Genomic DNA, 18,192 nt, shown 5'->3' on the forward strand with positions numbered 1-18,192 from the left:
AGAGAGAAAAGCAGTACTGTAAATAATGTACTGGAGAAAGAGTTGGGAATGGGGGGCCCGAGTAGGATGGAAACAAGGAGGCAAGCATAACTGGAGTCCATGCAGGTAACCATGGCCATCCTTTTGACCTGAAGAAAGTAAGAGGAGTAAAAAGAAAGGTTGTCCAGGTGATGAAGTGCTTGGAGGAGAGTGGTGGCGGATGGTGTGCTTCAGGCCATTTTCCAGTTCTGTCCTGATGGGGGATGGACATGTAAAAAGATTGCACTTCTGTGGTAAAGAAGCGGTGGCTAGTGCCCCCAAAGTAGAGGTTCTGAAACTGACACAGAGTATCAGAGGTATCACGGATATAAGTGGGAAGAGATTGGACTGAAAAACATCAACTGGAGGTAAAAAGAGATGAGTTCTGTGGGACAGGAGCAGGCAGAAACAATGGGGCAGTCCTGTTTGTTGATTTTGGGAAGGAGGTAGAAGTGAGCTGTCTGGGGTTGGGAAACTATGAACTTGGAGGCAGTGGGGAGAGATCACCAGATGAAATGAGGTTAGTGAGCATAGTGGACATAATGACCTGATGTTCCATGGTGGGGTCATGGTCCAGGGGAGATAGGAGGAGGTATCTGAGAGCTGGTGCTCAACCTCTGCAATGTCGAGGTCAGTCCACAATAGAACATCAGCACCACCCTTGTCAGCAGGCTTCATTACAAAGTCAGGGTTGGATCTGAAAGCATGGAATGCAGTCAGTTCACTTGGAGATAGGTTGGAATAGGTGAGGAGGGAAGAGACTTTGAGGCAACAAATGTCATGTCAATAGCTCTCGATGAACAGGTTGATTGCAGGTAAAAGGCCAGAGGGATGGGTCCAGGTGAAGAGAAGGTGTTGATGGTGGATGAAGGAATCAGTGGAATGGGGAGAGGACTTTTGCCCAAAGAAATGGGCATGGAGGCAAAGGCGACAGAAGAAGAGTTCAATGCCTCATCGTGCCCAAAATTCATTGAGGTAGCGATGCAGCTGGATAAAACTGAAACCTTCACTGAGCAACAGAGAGTGGAAGGTCAGGAGGGATAATAAATACACAACATGAGATGGTGTTAGGAGGGGGGATGAGTCGGAGGGACGGGGAGGGGAGGAAGGTTCTACAAGGCCGTGGATTGCATTTGAGTTGAGCCTGAGTTTTTGAATTGTCTGTTCCTTGATGCCTGAAAGGAAAAGAAAAAAATTCTTGTTAGCACGTCAAATAAGTCGGAGGATGAAGTGAAACTAGGGAGTAGAGTGCTGCTTGGAGATAGAGAGAGATCAAGATTGTGCACATGATGTCGCATTGCATCGAGTGTGGGTCTCAGGATGCAGCAAGAGCAGCTGTCAGTGGAGCATTGAACATAAGAAAATACCTATGATCCTAGGTAGATTCAAAACACTAGGGATGAAACTTAAGTTGGAACTCACTTGGAGTGAGTCTGAGCTGGAGGCAGTCGTTAATGAATGTGCTGTGGCTGTAGAAACAAGGTTTAGCAAATACCTTTGTCAAACACCAGCAGTGACAACAAAATTAATGACTGTGGACAAGAAAAAAAAGATTGCAATGCAACTTCTGTAGCAGAAAGGAGCAGAACTTCAAGGTGAGCATGCCTGGAAGAGGTCTGGCAGTGAGTCGAATACTAAATAATAACTGAAAGAAGTGCGGGTCCTGGAAATCAGAAACAAAAACAGAAATTTCTGGAAAAACTCTGTAGGTCCAGCAGCATTTGCGGAGAGAAATTAGAGTTAAGATTTTAGGTTCAGTGACCCTTCTTCAAAACATGTACAAAAAACACAGCACTTAATTTTCTCTGTCCATTTGGAAGCGATCTTAAGGACTGAAAAACCTAATTATGATTTAATGAATTTAATATGTTGATTCAGATTCAGTACTTCAATTTCTTGAACCCAAGTCTAAATTCCAACTTTAGAATTTAAAAAATGAATGCTTACACTTATATAGCACATTTCATGACCTTGTGATATCAAATAATTTAGTAATATTTGATGTATGGTCTTCTTTGTAAAATAAAATTACATTTAAGTTTGTTTAGTGAAAATGCAAGTTAATGAAAGGCTTCTTTTCAGAATCTGACCCCAATTATTGCTGTGTGCACAAAGTGCTCAGATAATTTAACTGACATGAAACACAGTACTTCAGTAACAGAGGGAGAAAGTGAGGACTGCAGATGCTGGAGATCAAAGTCGAGAGTGTGGTGCTGGAAAAGCACAGCATGTCAGGCAGCATCCGAGGAGCAAGAGAATCAATGTTTTGGGCAAGAGCCCTTCATCAAAGGGCTCTTACCCAAAATGTCGATTCTCCTGCTTCTCGGATGCTTCCTGACCTGCTGTGCTTTTCCAGCACCATGGTCTCATCTTCAGTAACACAGGCTGGACAGCCTGCTCCTGATCACTTCACCTCTCTTAGTCTGATTCCTGAAAGCATGTGGCTAGATTACAAAATTACTCAAGGTATGGAGTGAACTGGAAATTAATGTGCCATGCTCATTCAAGCTGACTCCTACAGCATGTATTGAGGGACATAAAAATGTTCTGTGGATGCAATAATGTTTTCTTTTGAGGGTTGGACAGAGATGAACCACTGAGTTAGTAACTTGGACCTCAATGTAGCTTCATTGGACATGTATGGAGAATTTCATGCAGTTTTAGGCCCCATATCTCAGGAAGGCCCTGGAGCGGTTCAGAGGAGGTTCATGAGAATGGTCCCAGCTTAACATATGAGGAACGTTTGTCAACTCTGGGTCTATGTACAATGGAATTTATATGAATGAGGGGGAATCTAATTGAAACTTACAGAATATTGAGTGGCCGGGTCAGAGTAGATGTTGGGAAGATATTTCCATTGGAAGGAGAGACTAGGACCCAAGGTCACAGCCTTAGAGTAAAGGGAAAACCTTTTAGAATGAAGGAGAAACTTTTTTAGCCCAAGAGTAGTGAATCTATGAAATTCAATGCTACAGAAAGCTGTGGCGGTTCATGATTGTCAAGGGGATCAAGTGGGGAGAAAGCGAGAGGTTTCTCAACCACATTCTATCAGCCATGAGAGCAGAGCAGACTCAATGGGTTGAATGGCCTAATTTATGCTCCTATGACTTATGGCAGATCAACAGTTGACATGCATTTCTAACCTCAACAACGATAGAATTGTCACAAGTGTGACCATTCAACATTACCTTCATAGACCCGATCAAACAGACCTTTCAGCTCATTAGCAGAGATAGGCTCTTCAAACTGCCATGGGAACAAAGCTGGATGCATAGAAATTATTTCTTCTTTCCACAAAAGTATGCATAATGTTGTCAGTTACAATGGAACAACACCAAATCCTTTCATGATCAGCAGCAGGGTAAAGCGGGGCTTTGTCCAATTCTCTCTAGCACATACTCATCCATATTGCTATTCTCTACTCTTACCAATATATTTAATGGCTGGATCTGCATGCCAGAGCTGAGTCAATACACGGGAAACGTTATTGACCTCAATTCGTAGGGACTAACAGTCAAGAGGGACAGGAAAAAGGCAGGAGACAAAAAAAATCACATTGTTGAAAAGAAGACCTGCAGAATTAGAAAACAGTTTTGACCTTAGCCAATACTTTTTATCAAAGCCAACTTTGGAAGAGATTGCTGGTTATGGATATTTATCTACTCTTAAGCCTATCAGATCACTCAGAATCTCCTTTCTGCCTATGCTAATGTATTTAAATACATCACAGTCCTATTCCCTAATTATGCCTCTGACTCTGACACACAGTATTCATTGAGAACTCGACCAAAATCCTCTGACTCTACAGATCAACTGCAAGTACAAAAGTTATCCTTTTATCCTTAATGTTCATATAAAATAATTTAAGATTTTCCTTTATTTTCCCAGCCAATATTCTTTTGTGCTCTCTCTTTGCTCTCCTAATTTCCTTTAAAGTTTCCCCTTGCACATTGTGTTTGAATCCTCAGTATCTGGTGCTTGCCTCTTTTTCTCTTTTTATCCAAGCCTGTACATCCTTTGATATCCAGTGTTCACATGAGTTATTCATCCCATTCTTTGTCTTTTTTGGATCACTTTCACCTGTACTCTCCCTAAGTGTAAATTCATCATAGTTTTGTGAAGTTGAACTGAAAAGCTATGATGGAATAAAATAATTTGTTACTCAACCTTAGAGGTTGATAACGCAATCAAGAATAACCACATTTTCTCCCTTTTTAAAATAATTATTCTTTTTTGTTAATGGTGCAATCAGGAAGATGACTTTATCATATTCTACATTTGCTAAGAAATAATTTCAGAAACTATCAAGTTGTCATGGTCGATATCCTTCTATCTAAGGAGATGATAGACTTTGCCCAATTTATATCTCACTTCTCGACTGAATATTGGTTGTTTTAGCAGTAGAAGCTGATCAGTGAAACAAGAATTGGCTGTGTCATATTAACATGTTGAAGTAATATCACAATTTGAGTGGCTATCTTGTGGCGCAGTGGTGGTCTCTCTATCTCTGAGCTGAGAGGCCAGGGTTCAAGTCTCACCTGCTCCAGAGGTGTGTATTAATATGTCTGAATGGGTTGATTAGAAGAATAGTTTCAATTTTTTTTTAAAATCACTGTCAGGGGGAGATTGGGCCATCTTGTGGTGCAGTAGTGGTGTCACTATCGCTGGACCAGAAGGCCCGGGTTCAAGTCTCACCTATGTAATAATATCTCTGATCAGGTTATTTTGAAACAGAAGTTAATTTAAAAAACATCACTGTCAGGAAGATGTGTCAAGCAGTAAAGACAATGAAGGATAACAGTGAAGATGAGGTAGGAGGACTAGAGTCATCAAGTCATAGAGATGGACAGCACAGAAACAGACCCTTCAGTCCAACTCGTCCATACTGACCAGATATCCCAACTCAATCAAGTCCCATCTGCCAGCACCCAGTCCATATCTTTCCAAACCCCTCCTATTCATATATCCATCCAAATGCCTTTTAAATACTACAATTGTACTAGCCTCCACTACTTCCTCTGGCAGCTTATTCCATACACCCTCTGTGTGAAAAGGTTGCCCCTTAGGTCGCTTTTATATCTTTCCCCTCTCACCTGAAACCTATGCCCTCTAGTTCTGGACTCCCTGACCCCATGGAAAAGACTTAGTCTATTTATCCTATCAATGCCCCTCATGATTTCATAAACCTCTATAAGGTCACCCCTCGGCCTCCGACGCTCCAGGGAAAACAGCCCTAGCCTATTCAACCTCTCCCTATAGCTCAAACTCTCCAACCCTGGCAACATCCTTGTAAATCTTTTCTGAACCCTTTCAAGTTTCACAGCATCTTTCCAGTAGGTAGAAGACTAGAATTGCATGCAAAATTCTAATAGTGACCTAACCAATGTCCTGTACAGCCACAACATGACCTCCCAACTCCTGTACTCAATACTCTGACCAATTTAAAAAAAAAAGCATACCAAATGCCTTTTTCACTATCCTATCTGCCTGCGACTCCACTTTCAAGGAGCTTCGAACCTGCACTTCAAGGTCTCTTTGCTCAGCAACACTCCCTAGGACCTTACCATTAAGTGTATAAGTCCTGCTAAGATTTGCTTTCCCAAAATGCAGCACCTCACATTTATCTGAATTTAACTCCATCTGCCACTTCTCAGCCATTGGCCTATCTCATCAAGATCCTGTTGTAACAGGCCTCCAGTCTGAAAAACAACCCTCCACCACCACCCTCTGTCAGAGTCGACAGAAGACACTTCCAAAAAGAACCATCTACTATCAAGTTGACTAACCCTATTAGCGAGATTAGAGACCATGCTTTCATATTTAGACAACGAAAAGCTAAAAGACCTAATGATGTTACTCGCCAAATTTGAAAGTGTCAATTTAAGAGAGGAAGGATAAGCTAAAGTATAAACATTTAGCCAAATATGTGTGTGTAGGAGAATACTATCCGATAAAACAGGATCTATTTTGCTTAAGACTAGAGAAACAGTAGCTTGAATCCTCCAGTAGCGTTAATGACTCAGCCAGAGTATGCTATCAGATTCTGCATAGACTGTAAAAAGTTCAGTGCATAATAAAGGCAGAGTCCTACCAAATTCTTCACTTGGGAAAAGCTAAATGAACACCAAATGAAAGATCTTCAGTGAAATGAAACCCTGGGATTGCAACTGGCTCATAAACATTTTGAAGTGTATGTCTATCATTGGGGCAAAGAGACATTGGTATATATTGGGCATAACATCCTAGTCTTCGTGGAAAAAAATTAAAATCAAAATGTCAAAGTATTTTGATGAAATTTGCTATTACATCCATATCTTTTCAAGATTGTTTTCCGTTCAATGTGAACAACATAATCGCTGATGTTTAGTCAAGAATCTTGGCAAATTCAACATAGTTTGAGTTGATTATATATTATGAAGTTATCAGAGATAATTCTGTAAGTTACATGGAATGAGCCAATGAGAATGTGTGAATGTGTCAAAATATTTTTTTGTTTTATATACACTTTACAGTGAAATGCAGTTAAAAATGATATTTCATGTTTGCAAATGTGGAAGTATCATAACGTTACTTTATATGTAATATTGTTGTAAACCCAAGTTTTGAAGCATTGTAGGAAAAAGGAATTCATTTCACATTTTGTGAACATATCTGGAGTAGCTCCTTTAATAGAGGTAATTGAATGTTCACTGTTGACATTAGAATTTTTATAACAAAGCTTCCTACCAATCACATGACTGCTTGCATTGCTTTGGATCCCACTGAGGCTGTTTTTGAACAGGGACCCCCATGTAGAAATTTCTCATTTTTATCTGATTGGAAGAATGACTATGTAGAACAAACTGCTCAGTTAAATTTTTTCATTTCTGAAAAGAAAGTTTTCTATATCTGTTCGGGGGAAACCTGTTATTCTTTTGCAAGTGTGATTGAAGAAACATCTTGTTGTGATTTGATTTGATTTATTGTAGTCACATGTACCTAAGTACAGTGAAAAGCTTTGTTTGAGAGCAGTACAGACATATCATAGTAAACAAGGACATACAGATCATAGGGTGCTTAGACAGAGTGAAGCATACAGACTACATTGCATGAAGCAAGATCAACATTAACAAGATCACCATTATTTGAAGGTAGTGAGTCCATTCACCAGTCTAATAATGGCAGGGACAAACTGTTCTTGAACCTGCTGGTGTGTGTGATCAAGCTTGTGTATCTTCTGCAGGACAGAAGCAGTTATAGGAGAGCATTACCAAGTTGGGAAGGGTCTTTGATGATGATGGCAGATTTTCCGCAACAATGAGAAGTTAAATGGAGTCCATGGATGGAAGGTTGGCTTCTGTGATAGTCTGGGCTATGCACACACCTTCTGTAGATTCTTATGGTCCTGGGCAGAGCAGCTGTCTGGGGAAGAAGAAGTGTTGTTGTGCCTTCTTGACCATTGCATCTACGTGGGAAGTCCAGGACAGATTGTCGTTTATTGTCACTCTGAGGATCTTGATGCTCTCAACTCTCTGAACCTCTGTTCCATTGATGAGATGGGGGCGTGTTCTCCTCATTTCATTCTGAAGTCCATGATCAGTTTGTTTGTTTTGCCAACATTGTTATCATTGCACCATGGCACCAAGCCCTCTATCACCTTCCTGTATTCTGTCTCATCATTGTTTGATATCTGTCATACTACAATGTTGTCAGCAGCAAATTTGAAGATGATATTCATTCGGAATTTGGCTACACAGTTGTGGGTGTAGAGGGAATACATTAGGGGGCTGAGAACACATCCTTGGGAAGGTGCCAGTGTTGAGATGCAGTCATCTCTCTTCAAAGATGGCAGTTTATGGGTCAGGAAGCTGAGGACCTAGTTACAGATGGCGGAGCTGAGACCTAGGCCTTGGAGTTTTGAGATCAGTCTGGAGGGGGTTATGGTTTTGAAAGCAGAGCTGTAGTTGATGAGTAGAACTCTGAAGTAGGTGTCGTTGTTGTCCGAATGGTCCAGGGATGAGTGTCGAGCTAAGGAGATGGCATCCGCTGTGGGACTGAGGCAGACTAGGAGGCTTGGGTTGATGTGGGCCATGACCAACTTTTCGGAACATTCAGGATTATGGAGGCCAGAGACAGTCAGCGGTAGTCCTGCTCACAGCATTGAAGATTTTTTTAGAATCCAAGATGGAGTACGGGAAAAATTTCTGGCTGTAAGAGCTGCTCCTTTTTTTTGATGTATTTTAGGTGTTGAAGGTGATTTCCTCGAATTCCAGGAGCAGCAATTACTGTTTTATATGCTGTTGCATTGTTTTGGAACTTTGGAGAAAAAAAGTCAAACAACAGCAGTTTTAAAAGGGAGAAGAGCAGACAAAGGAAGCACATGGTGAGGACAGTGCAGGAGAGAGAGAGAGAGAGAGAAAACCTGCACAGTTACCGCCTTTGCTGTTTGAATTCGTGTATCGCTGGACATCGGAGTGCATCTGGAAAAATTAACCAACAGTGAAATTCACAACTAATCTTGGAGGAACCTGTTGGGCGAAGTTCACAGCACAGAATCAGATAAGTTAATCGTTGTTTTAAATGTGGCCTACAGAGAATCTGCAGTAGAGATTATAGTGGATTCTCTCTTGATTATATGTTTTTGGAGATAGGTCTCTTGATTAAACTTAAAATATAAGCCATGGCTATTAATTTAACCTGGGGCAGTGTTGTAGAGGAATACAGAATCTGGGTCTGTAGATTGTGAAGGAGCAAAAATGGTCTTTGCAGTGATATGTACTTCTTGTCAGGTGTGGGAGTTTAAAGAGAGTTTAAGGGTTACTGATGATTATATCTGCCATAAATGCTGTTGGATGTGAATCTTATCAGATCAAGTGGATCGGTTGGAGAGACAAATAGAAGTGATCAGGAATTTGCAACATTAACAGTATGCGATGGATGGCAGCTATAGGAAGGGGGGAATGTCTCAGATACAGTCACATAGATGGGTTAACTCTAGGAAGGGTAAGAGAGGTAGGCAGTGAAACTTTATTGCTGGAACAGCACAGCAGGTCAGGCAGCATCCAGGGAACAGGAGATTCGACGTTTCGGGCACAGGCCCTTCTTCAGGATGTCTCAGAGAAGGTGCAGAATGTTCTCAAAGGAGAGAGGGGCCTGTGCCCGAAACGTCGAATCTCCTGTTCCCTGGATGCTGCCTGACCTGCTGTGCTGTTCCAGCAATAAAGTTTCAACTTTGATCTCCAGCATCTGCAGACCTCACTTTCTCCAAGAGAGGTAGGCACCATCGGCAGGAGTCTTTTGTGGATATACCCATTTCAAACAAGTATGCTGTTTTGGAAAATGTAGGGGGTGATGGATTCTCAGGGGAACGTAACACGAACAGCAAAGTTTCTGGTTTTGAGACTGGTTCTAATGCAACGAGGGGTATGTCGGCTTACAAGAGATCAATTGTGTTAGGGGATTCTGTAGTCTGTGGCCAGCAGAGAAAAAGCAGAATGGTGTGTTGTTTCCCTGGTGACAGAATCAAGGATGTCTCAGAGAAGGTGCAGAATGTTCTCAAAGGGGAGAGGGGCCAGCAGGAGGTCATTGTACACATTGGAACCAACGACATTGGAAGGGAAAAAGTTGAGACTCTAAAGGGAGATTACAGAGAGTTAGGTAGAAATTTAAAAAGGAGATCCTCAAGGGTAGTAATATCTGGGTTACTCCCAGTGCTATGAGCTAGTGAAGGCAGGAATAGGAGGATAGAGCAGATGAATGCATGGCTGAGAACCTGGTGTATGGGAGAAGGATTCACATTTTTGGATCATTGGAATCTCTTTTAGGGTAGAAGGGACCTATACAATAAGGACGGATTGCACCTAAATTGAAAGGGGACTAATATACTGGCAGGGAAATTTGCTAGAAATGCTTGGGAAGATTTAAATTAGAAAGGGGGGGGGGGGGGGAGGGGGAACCCAGGAAGATAGTGAGAAAAGAGATCGATCTGAGACAGGTACAGCTAAGAACAGAAGTGAGTCAAACAGTCAGGGCAGGCAGGGACAAGGTAGGACTAATAAATTAAACTGCATTTATTTCAATGCAAGGGGCGGCCGAACAGGGAAGGTAGATGAACTCAGGACATGGTTAGGAACATGGGACTGGGATATCATAGCAATTACAGAAACATGGCTCAGGGATGGGCAGGACTGGCAGCTGAATGTTCCAGGATACAAATGCTACAGAAAGGTTAGAAAGGGAGGCAAGAGAGGAGTGGGAATAGCATTTTTGATAAGGGATAGTATTACAGCTGTGCTGAGGGAGGATATTCCTGGAAATACATCCAGGGAAGTTATTTGAGTGGAACTGAGAAATAAGAAAGGGATGATCACCTTATTGGGATTGTATTATAGACACCCCCATTAGTCAGAGGGAAATTGAGAAACAAACTTGTAAGGAGATCTCAGCTATCTGCAAGAATAATAGGGTAGTTATGGTAGGGGATTTTAACTTTCCAAAAATCTATTGGGACTGCCATAGTGTTAAAGTTTTAGATGGAGAGGAATTTCTTAGGTGTGTACTAGATAATTTTCTGATTCAGTATGTGGCTGTACCTACTAGAGAAGGTGCAAAACCTGACCTACTCTTAGGAAATAAGGCAGGGCAGGTGACTGAGGTCTCAGTGGGGGAGCACTTTGGGGCCAGCGACCATAATTCTATTCATTTTAAAATAGTGATGGAAAAGGATAAACCAGATCTAAAAGTTGAAGTTCTAAATTGGAGAAAGGCCAATTTTGATGGTATTAGGCAAGAACTTTTGAAAGCTGATTGGAGGCAGATGTTCGCAGGTAAAGGGACGGCTGGAAAATGGGAAGCCTTCAGAAATGAGATAACAAGAATCCAGAGAAAGTATATTCCTGTCAGGGTGAAAGGGAAGGCTGGTAGGTATAGGGAATGCTGGATGACTAAAGAAATTGAGGGTTTGGTTAAGAAAAAGAAGGAAGCATATGTCAGGTATCGACAGGATAGATCAAGTGAATCCTTAGAAGAGTATAAAGAAAGTAAGAGTATACTTAAGAGGGAAGTCAGGAGGGCAAAACGGGGACATGAGATAGCTTTGGCAAATACAATTAAGGAATATTGAAAGGGTTTTTAGAAATATATTAAGGACAAAAGGGTAACTAGGGAGAGAATAGGACCCCTCAAAGATCGGCATGGCGGCCTTTTTGTGGAGCCACAGAAAATGGGGGAGATACTAAATAAAAATTTCGCATCAGTATTTACTGTGGAAAAAGATATGGAAGATATACACTATAGGGAAATAGATGGTAACATCTTGCAAAATGTCCAGATTACAGAGGAGGAAGTGCTGGATGTCTTGAAACGGTTAGAAGTGTATAAATCCCCAGGATAAGATCAGGTGTACCCGAGAACTCTGTGCGAAGATAGAGAAGTGATTGCTAGGGCTCTTGCTGAGATATTTGTATCATCGATAGCCACAGGTGAGGTGCCAGAAGACTGGAGGTTGGCAAACGTGGTGCCACCGTTTAAGAATGGTGGTAAAGACAAGCCAGTGAACTATAGACCGGTGGGCCTGACCTCACTGGTGGGCAAGTTGTTGGAGGGAATCCTGAGGGACAGGATGTGCATGTATTTAGAAAGGCAAGGACTGATTAGCGATAGTCAACATGGCTTTGTGCGTGGGAAATCTTGTCTCACAAACTTTATTGAGTTTTTTGAAGAAGTAACAAAGAAGATTGATGAGGGCAGAGCAGTAGATGTGATCTATATGAACTTCAGTAAGGCTTTTGACAAGTTTCTCCATGGGAGACTGATTAGCAAGGTTAGATCTCATGGAATACTAGCCATTTGGATGCAGAACTTGCTCAAAGGTAGAAGACAGAGGGTGGTGGTGGAGGGTTGTTTTTCAGACTGGAGGCCTGTGACCAGTGGAGTGCCACAAGGATCGGTGCTGGGTCCTCTACTTTTTGTCATTTACATGAATGATTTGGATGCGAGCATAAGAGGTACAGTTAGTAAGTTTGCAGATGACACCAAAATTGGAGGTGTAATTGACAGCGAAGAGGATTACCTCAGATTATAACAGTATCTGGACCAGATGGGCCAATGGGCTGAGAAGTGACAGATGGAGTTTAATTCAGATAAATGCGAGGTGCTGCATTTTGGGAAAACAAATCTTAGCAGGACTTATACACTTAATGGTAAGGTCCTAGGGAGTGTTGTTGAACAAAGAGACCTTGGGATGCAGGTTCATAGCTCCTTGAAAGTGGAGTCGCAGGTAGATAGGATAGTGAAGAAGGCATTTTGTATGCTTTCCTTTATTGGTCAGAGTATTGAGTACAGGAGTTGGGAGGTCATGTTGCAGGACATTGGTTAGGCCACTGTTGGAATATTGCTTGCAATTCTGGTTTCCTTCCTATCGGAAAGATGTTGTGAAACTTGAAAGGGTTCAGAAAAGATTTACAAGGATGTTGCCAGGATTGGAGGATCTGTGCTACAGGGAGAGACTGAACAGGCTGGGGCTGTTTTCCCTGGAGCGTTGGAGGCTGATGGATGACCTTATAGAGGTTTACAAAATTATGAGGGGATCGGGGAGTCCAGAACTAGAGGGCACAGGTTTAGGGTGAGAGGGGAAAGATATAAAAGAGACCTAAGGGACAACGTTTTCACACAGAGGGTGGTACATGTATGGAATGAGCTGCCAGAGGATGTGGTGGAGGCTGGTACAATTGCAACAATTAAGAGGCATTTGGATGGGTATATGAATAGGAAGGGTTTGGAAGGATATGGGCTCGGTGCTGGCAGGTGGGACTAGATTGGGTTGGGATATCTGGTCGGCATGGACGGGTTGGACCGAAGGGTCTGTTTCTATGCTGTACATCTCTATGACTCTATTAAGGCACATTGCATGTGGATTCTTAAGTACTGGGAAGATGGCAATCTTCTTGAAGCAGTGAGGGACTTCAGCTTGTTGGAGTGAGAAGTTGAAGATGCCAGGTGGTCTGCACCGTATCCAGGTCCACGGACCGAGGCAACAGATGTGTCCAGGGCTGTCGGGGCAGGTGACATCATGCAGCTGGCATTCTGTTCGAACTGAGTACAGAAAGCATTGAGCACATCAGGGAGGGATGTGCTTTTGTTCACTATTTTGTTCTGCTTTACTTTGTAACCTGTTATTTTACTAAGGCCTTGCCATAGGTGGTGGGAGTTCGTATGGTTGGCTTGGACCTGTAAGTTGGCCCAGTATTGCCTTTTAACACCTCTGATGGCTTTGTGGAGGTCATATCTGGATTTTCTGTATAGGTTTGAATCATCCGACTTGAATGCTGCATGCCTGATCTTCAGTAAGCAGTGGATTTCCTGGTTCATTCAAGATTTCCAATTGGAGAAAACTCAAAGTCCTCCACGCACTTATTATTGATGCCTGAGATGGAGGTGGTGTACTCATCTAGGTTTTCCGCTGAGTATCTGAATACGGTCCAGTCCACGGATTCCAAGCACTCCTGGAGACGCCTGTGAAGGATCTGTTTCAGCTTCTGTTTGTAGGCTGGGAGGAGGAACACAGTGCTGTGATCTGATTTTCTGGAGTGTGGATGGGGAATGGAGAGGTAGGCATCTGATGGTTGTGTAGAAGTGATCCAGGATGTTCAGTCCTCCAGTGGGACAGGAGATGTGTTGGTGGTATTTTTGCAGCTCCCTGTTGGGGTTGGTCTGGTTGAAGTCACTGGCCATGATGAATAAGGTCTCATTGACTTACATCTCCAGAGTGTTTGAGGCAGTGTAAAATTCACCCAGGGCATTCTTCGCATCTGCCTGGGGTGGTATGTAGACTACTGTTAGGATGGCGGAGGTGAACTCGCACAACAGGTAGTTGAGATGACATTTCACTGTAAGGTATTCTAGGTCCAGGGAGCTGTGGCTCGCCAGAGTTGCCATGTCTGAGCACTGGGTGGTGTTGGTTGGGAAGCATCCCCCTCCGCCCTTTGCCTTGCCTGAAGAAGTCATGTGGCCCATGCAATGTATGGACAACCCCTCAGCTTGTAAGGCACAGTCAGGTATGGCAAGAGTGAGCAATGTCTCTGTGAAACGTAGAGCACAACAGTCTCTCAGTTTCCTCTGGAAGATAGGTCTAGATGTGTGTTCATCAATTTTGATTTGATAGCTAGGAGTATGCTGGGAAGGAGAGGTTTCAAGCTGCATTGTTTTAGTCTCACCTGAGGCCAGCACATCTTCCCTGTTTTCTTGTTTCTGGACAGTCCCAAGAATAAGTGGTGCGAGTCTGCTGCTTCAGAAGCTCTGTTAGATAGGTCCGGCTGGGCTGGGCCTCCCAGGTCGGATGCCATGAGGTCGTGATTCAGGCCTAGTCCAGTTTGGACTCATGGGGGACAGGTCACAGCAGTAGGTTTTCTGCTCCTGGATGGTCTTGGTTGTCAGTGATGCAAATTTGTTGTTCTAGAGGGCAAGTGAGTTGGCTTGGGATGGGCTGGGCCTCCCCAGGCTCGAATAGTCACAGCACCAGAGACCAGGCCTCGGCTGCTTGTGCCTCCTTGGGGTTGCTTTGCTGCGGATCCACGGTTAGGTCCAGGGCCTTCTTGGGGCCGGGTTGCTGTCCAGACCCGCTTTTGTTCCGGGTCAGGTCAGATCCCTGTGGGATTGGGGTCAGATCTTGGTTCTGAGTGTCCTTGTGGGTCCTGTGGGAAGCCAATAGGTTTACCCTGGCCCTGCAAATCCAGCATCGATAGAACTTGGGCCTAGATGTCCACAGGATAATCAGATTTGTGAAAGATATAAAAGAACATTATTAATTATTTTTATACACTTAGAATTTAGGTTTAGAAGTATGAAACGGCTATAGGAAATGTTAGAATAAGATCTGCTATAGGGAGCTCACAAGGATTCGCTTGGTGTCGGCACTATCTTGAATCTATTGATTGTATTTCCTGAGCACACTGATTCTGTTGACATCTTCAGAGGAAACATGCATAATTGGTGAGTTGAACACACATCCTAGTCCAACAAAGCAACAGACCATGGAAAATATTACCTTTGATACTTTGCCTTCAAGAATGACCCATTGGCCAAGATTATGTTTTGTTTGGAAGTCAAATTCTGGAGAGAAAACTTATTTTTCCTATTTTCCTGCAAAATGTCTGTGCATGCATTTGCATGTATGCTTTAAGGATATTTAGGAAGATGTACATTTTATATTTCTGTATTAATGACTCTATATGTTAAGCAATCATTGCACCTTTATTGAAAAGGGTTTTGACCAAATAAAACCACAATTGTATGTTCTGACACCTGGTTGATATTCTTGATGCTTAAAACCAATATACTTTGTAATTAATTAGTCACCTTGACAAATAAAAAATAATAATTTTATGGTGTGACCTGTGGAGTACTGGGACTAGAATGAGTTTATTCCAAGCAACTGTTTGAGCAAGTACTATTACATCCTAAAAGGAATAATTTTATATTTAAAGTAATGAATGATACAGGGCTATGAGATGACAGCAGGACGGTTTACAATCTTTTAAGTTGCTTTAATATTGAAGTTTCTTAAAATTGAAGGGTCAATAGTTTACTTTGTAATGTATATGTCCTGATATATTTTAATCATCTGGATCTTGGTGTGCAAACGACAGTTTTAAAGTTTGTAGGTAACATGCAATTTGGAAGAATTTTAAACTATGGGGACAGTGTAACTCCAAAATGACTTTGACTTCGTTTGACAAGTTGGTAGAACGTCTGGATAGGTGACAGATGATGTTCAGTGCAGAGAAGTGTGAGGTGATACACTTTGGTAGAAAAAGTAATGAAAGACAACATAAATTATGGGGTAAAATTTCAAAGATGGCTTGTTTGCAATGCAGAGCAATGCCAACAACATGGATTTAATTCACACACTAACTGAGATTTCTGTGGAGGATTCTCATTCTCAACCTCTCCCCTTGCCTGAGGCATAGTGACCTTCAGGTGAAAAAAATCACCAGTTGTCCCTGTCTAATGAAAGAACAGCCCCATGGTCTAGTAAACCCAAGGTTAAACTTAACCAGAGCATTGTGTACAATTGTGGGTGCAACATTATAAGAAAGATGTGAATGCATTGGAGGGTGTGCAGAACAATTTAAATAAATGTTTCCAGGAGTGATAAACTTCAGTTAAGAGGATAGATTGAAGGAGTTGGGAATGTTCTCCTTGGTGAGAAGACAGCTGGGAGGACATTTGGTAGCAGTTTTCAAAATCATGAGAGTTGTAGATATAGTAGATAGGGACAAACTGTTCCTGCTTGTAAAGGGAATAAGAACAAAATGGCATAGATTTCAGGTGATGTGCAAATGAAACAAGGGTAATATGAGAAATATTTTTCACATGGTGAATAGTTAGGATATGGAATGCACTGCCAGGAAGTGTGATGAACTTTCAATTAAGGTATTAATGAAGGCACTGGATAATTATTAGAATAGAAATAATGTGCACAGATTTTAGGTAAAAGCAGGGTACTGGCCTATGTTAATGACGTTCACTTGAAAAGCCAATACAGGCATGAAGGGTTAAATGGCTTCCTTTCACACTAATTAGGTAATTGAAACATATATCATTCTATGAATCTAATACCTGCAACTTGATTTTAAAGAATATAGTAAATGCATTATAAAAGTGCAATGCTGATTGTTCTTATTTACATCATATATTTGGATTTTATTAAAGATTTTATTATAAAAACGCTCTGTTTTCTATTAAAAATACATAAACTGGGGAGAATTCAAATCAGAAATGTTGATTGATCGTGTAAATGGTGTAAGATAATGTAGTGTAATTTTGACGCAGTTTGGTAAATTAGGATCCACTCCATTTCGTTTTCAATATTTCCAGTATCAGTTAACATAGAACAAATTTTTTTGCATTCAACTGTTTAATGCATCAACATAATTGGATATTGCAGCTCTTATTTAACGTGAAATTGTGCTTAAAAATCCAATTATACTGGCTAGGGAGAAGCTTTCAGGAAATTCTAATTAAAATTGTAGATGCTGCAAAATACATTTTCAAAAAATCACTCACTGCACTATTTAGAAAATAGAAAGACCCAGGTCAAATTAAATATTGAAATTGTGTTTGTAAAGGCATGCTGAAGCTCATTTTTCACATTATCTTTCCCAGCATCAAGTTTCATAGTCTCTAGAATATTTCATACTTACTTTATCCATGTCTCACAATGGAACTGATCGTAAAAACTAAATAAACAGATATAAAGAGCTTGCATTTATATAAGTACCTTGCACAATCTCTAAAAATCCCACTACCCCATTTCATGCTATCAAGTGCTTTAGTATCGTAGACAAACACAGCCAAAGCTGCCACCAGTAACCTAGACACCACAACGGGACAATAGCCTAGAGTTTTGATAAATCATGGTGAATTGGGAGCCCTTTTAAAAAATGGTGAAAGGATCCTGATTCCAGAATTCCTAATTTCTGAATTCCTGGGGTTTTCAAATTTCACCAGGTGCTTTGAAGGATGTGTGCTGGTTGGGTTGCAATCTTGCCACCTGCACTCTTGACATGGTCAGCTTCATTCCGGGATAGGCATGTCCTGCTCTATTACAAAGTTCATAGAATCAGGCTTTTAAAAAACCCATAATCCATTTTACTTCAGAGGTGTTGTGAACCATCCACTTCAAGATGAAACACTTAAAAAGGTATGTTAAAAATGTCTTCATCATGTCCCCCCATGCAAAACCACCCTCCGTCCAACTGCCAATGTACCCTTGCATCTGTAATAGGTAGATTGGTGAGGATGAGGTCCTATCTCATTGGTTCCCTCATTAGCTGCCACAAGCATTATCCAACAGCTTGAGGAAATAATATAATTACCAAACCATTCTCAATCCAATCATTATTGATGTATTCCAAACAGGGCACATTTTGTGCCATTCCAATTGATATTCAAAATGGAGGAGAACTAATTCAGCTGTGGCAGGCTGGTGATACATGATAATCAGCAGGAGCTTTCCTTGTTCATCATTGATCTAATATCACAAGTCTCAATGTAGTCTAGAGTCAATGTTAAGTACTCCCAGGCCAACACCCTCCTGAATATGCACTCTTATGCTGTTTCTGGAACATTGTAGACTATTATTCATTAAAGCCCACCATGCCTCAGGTAATGGGCGAAATTAAGAACGTCATCTCA

This window comes from Chiloscyllium plagiosum, unplaced genomic scaffold (genome assembly GCF_037043375.1).
Source record: "Chiloscyllium plagiosum isolate Xiang-an unplaced genomic scaffold, Cpla_swu_hap1 HiC_scaffold_4, whole genome shotgun sequence".
Taxonomy (NCBI): Eukaryota; Metazoa; Chordata; class Chondrichthyes; order Orectolobiformes; family Hemiscylliidae; genus Chiloscyllium; species Chiloscyllium plagiosum.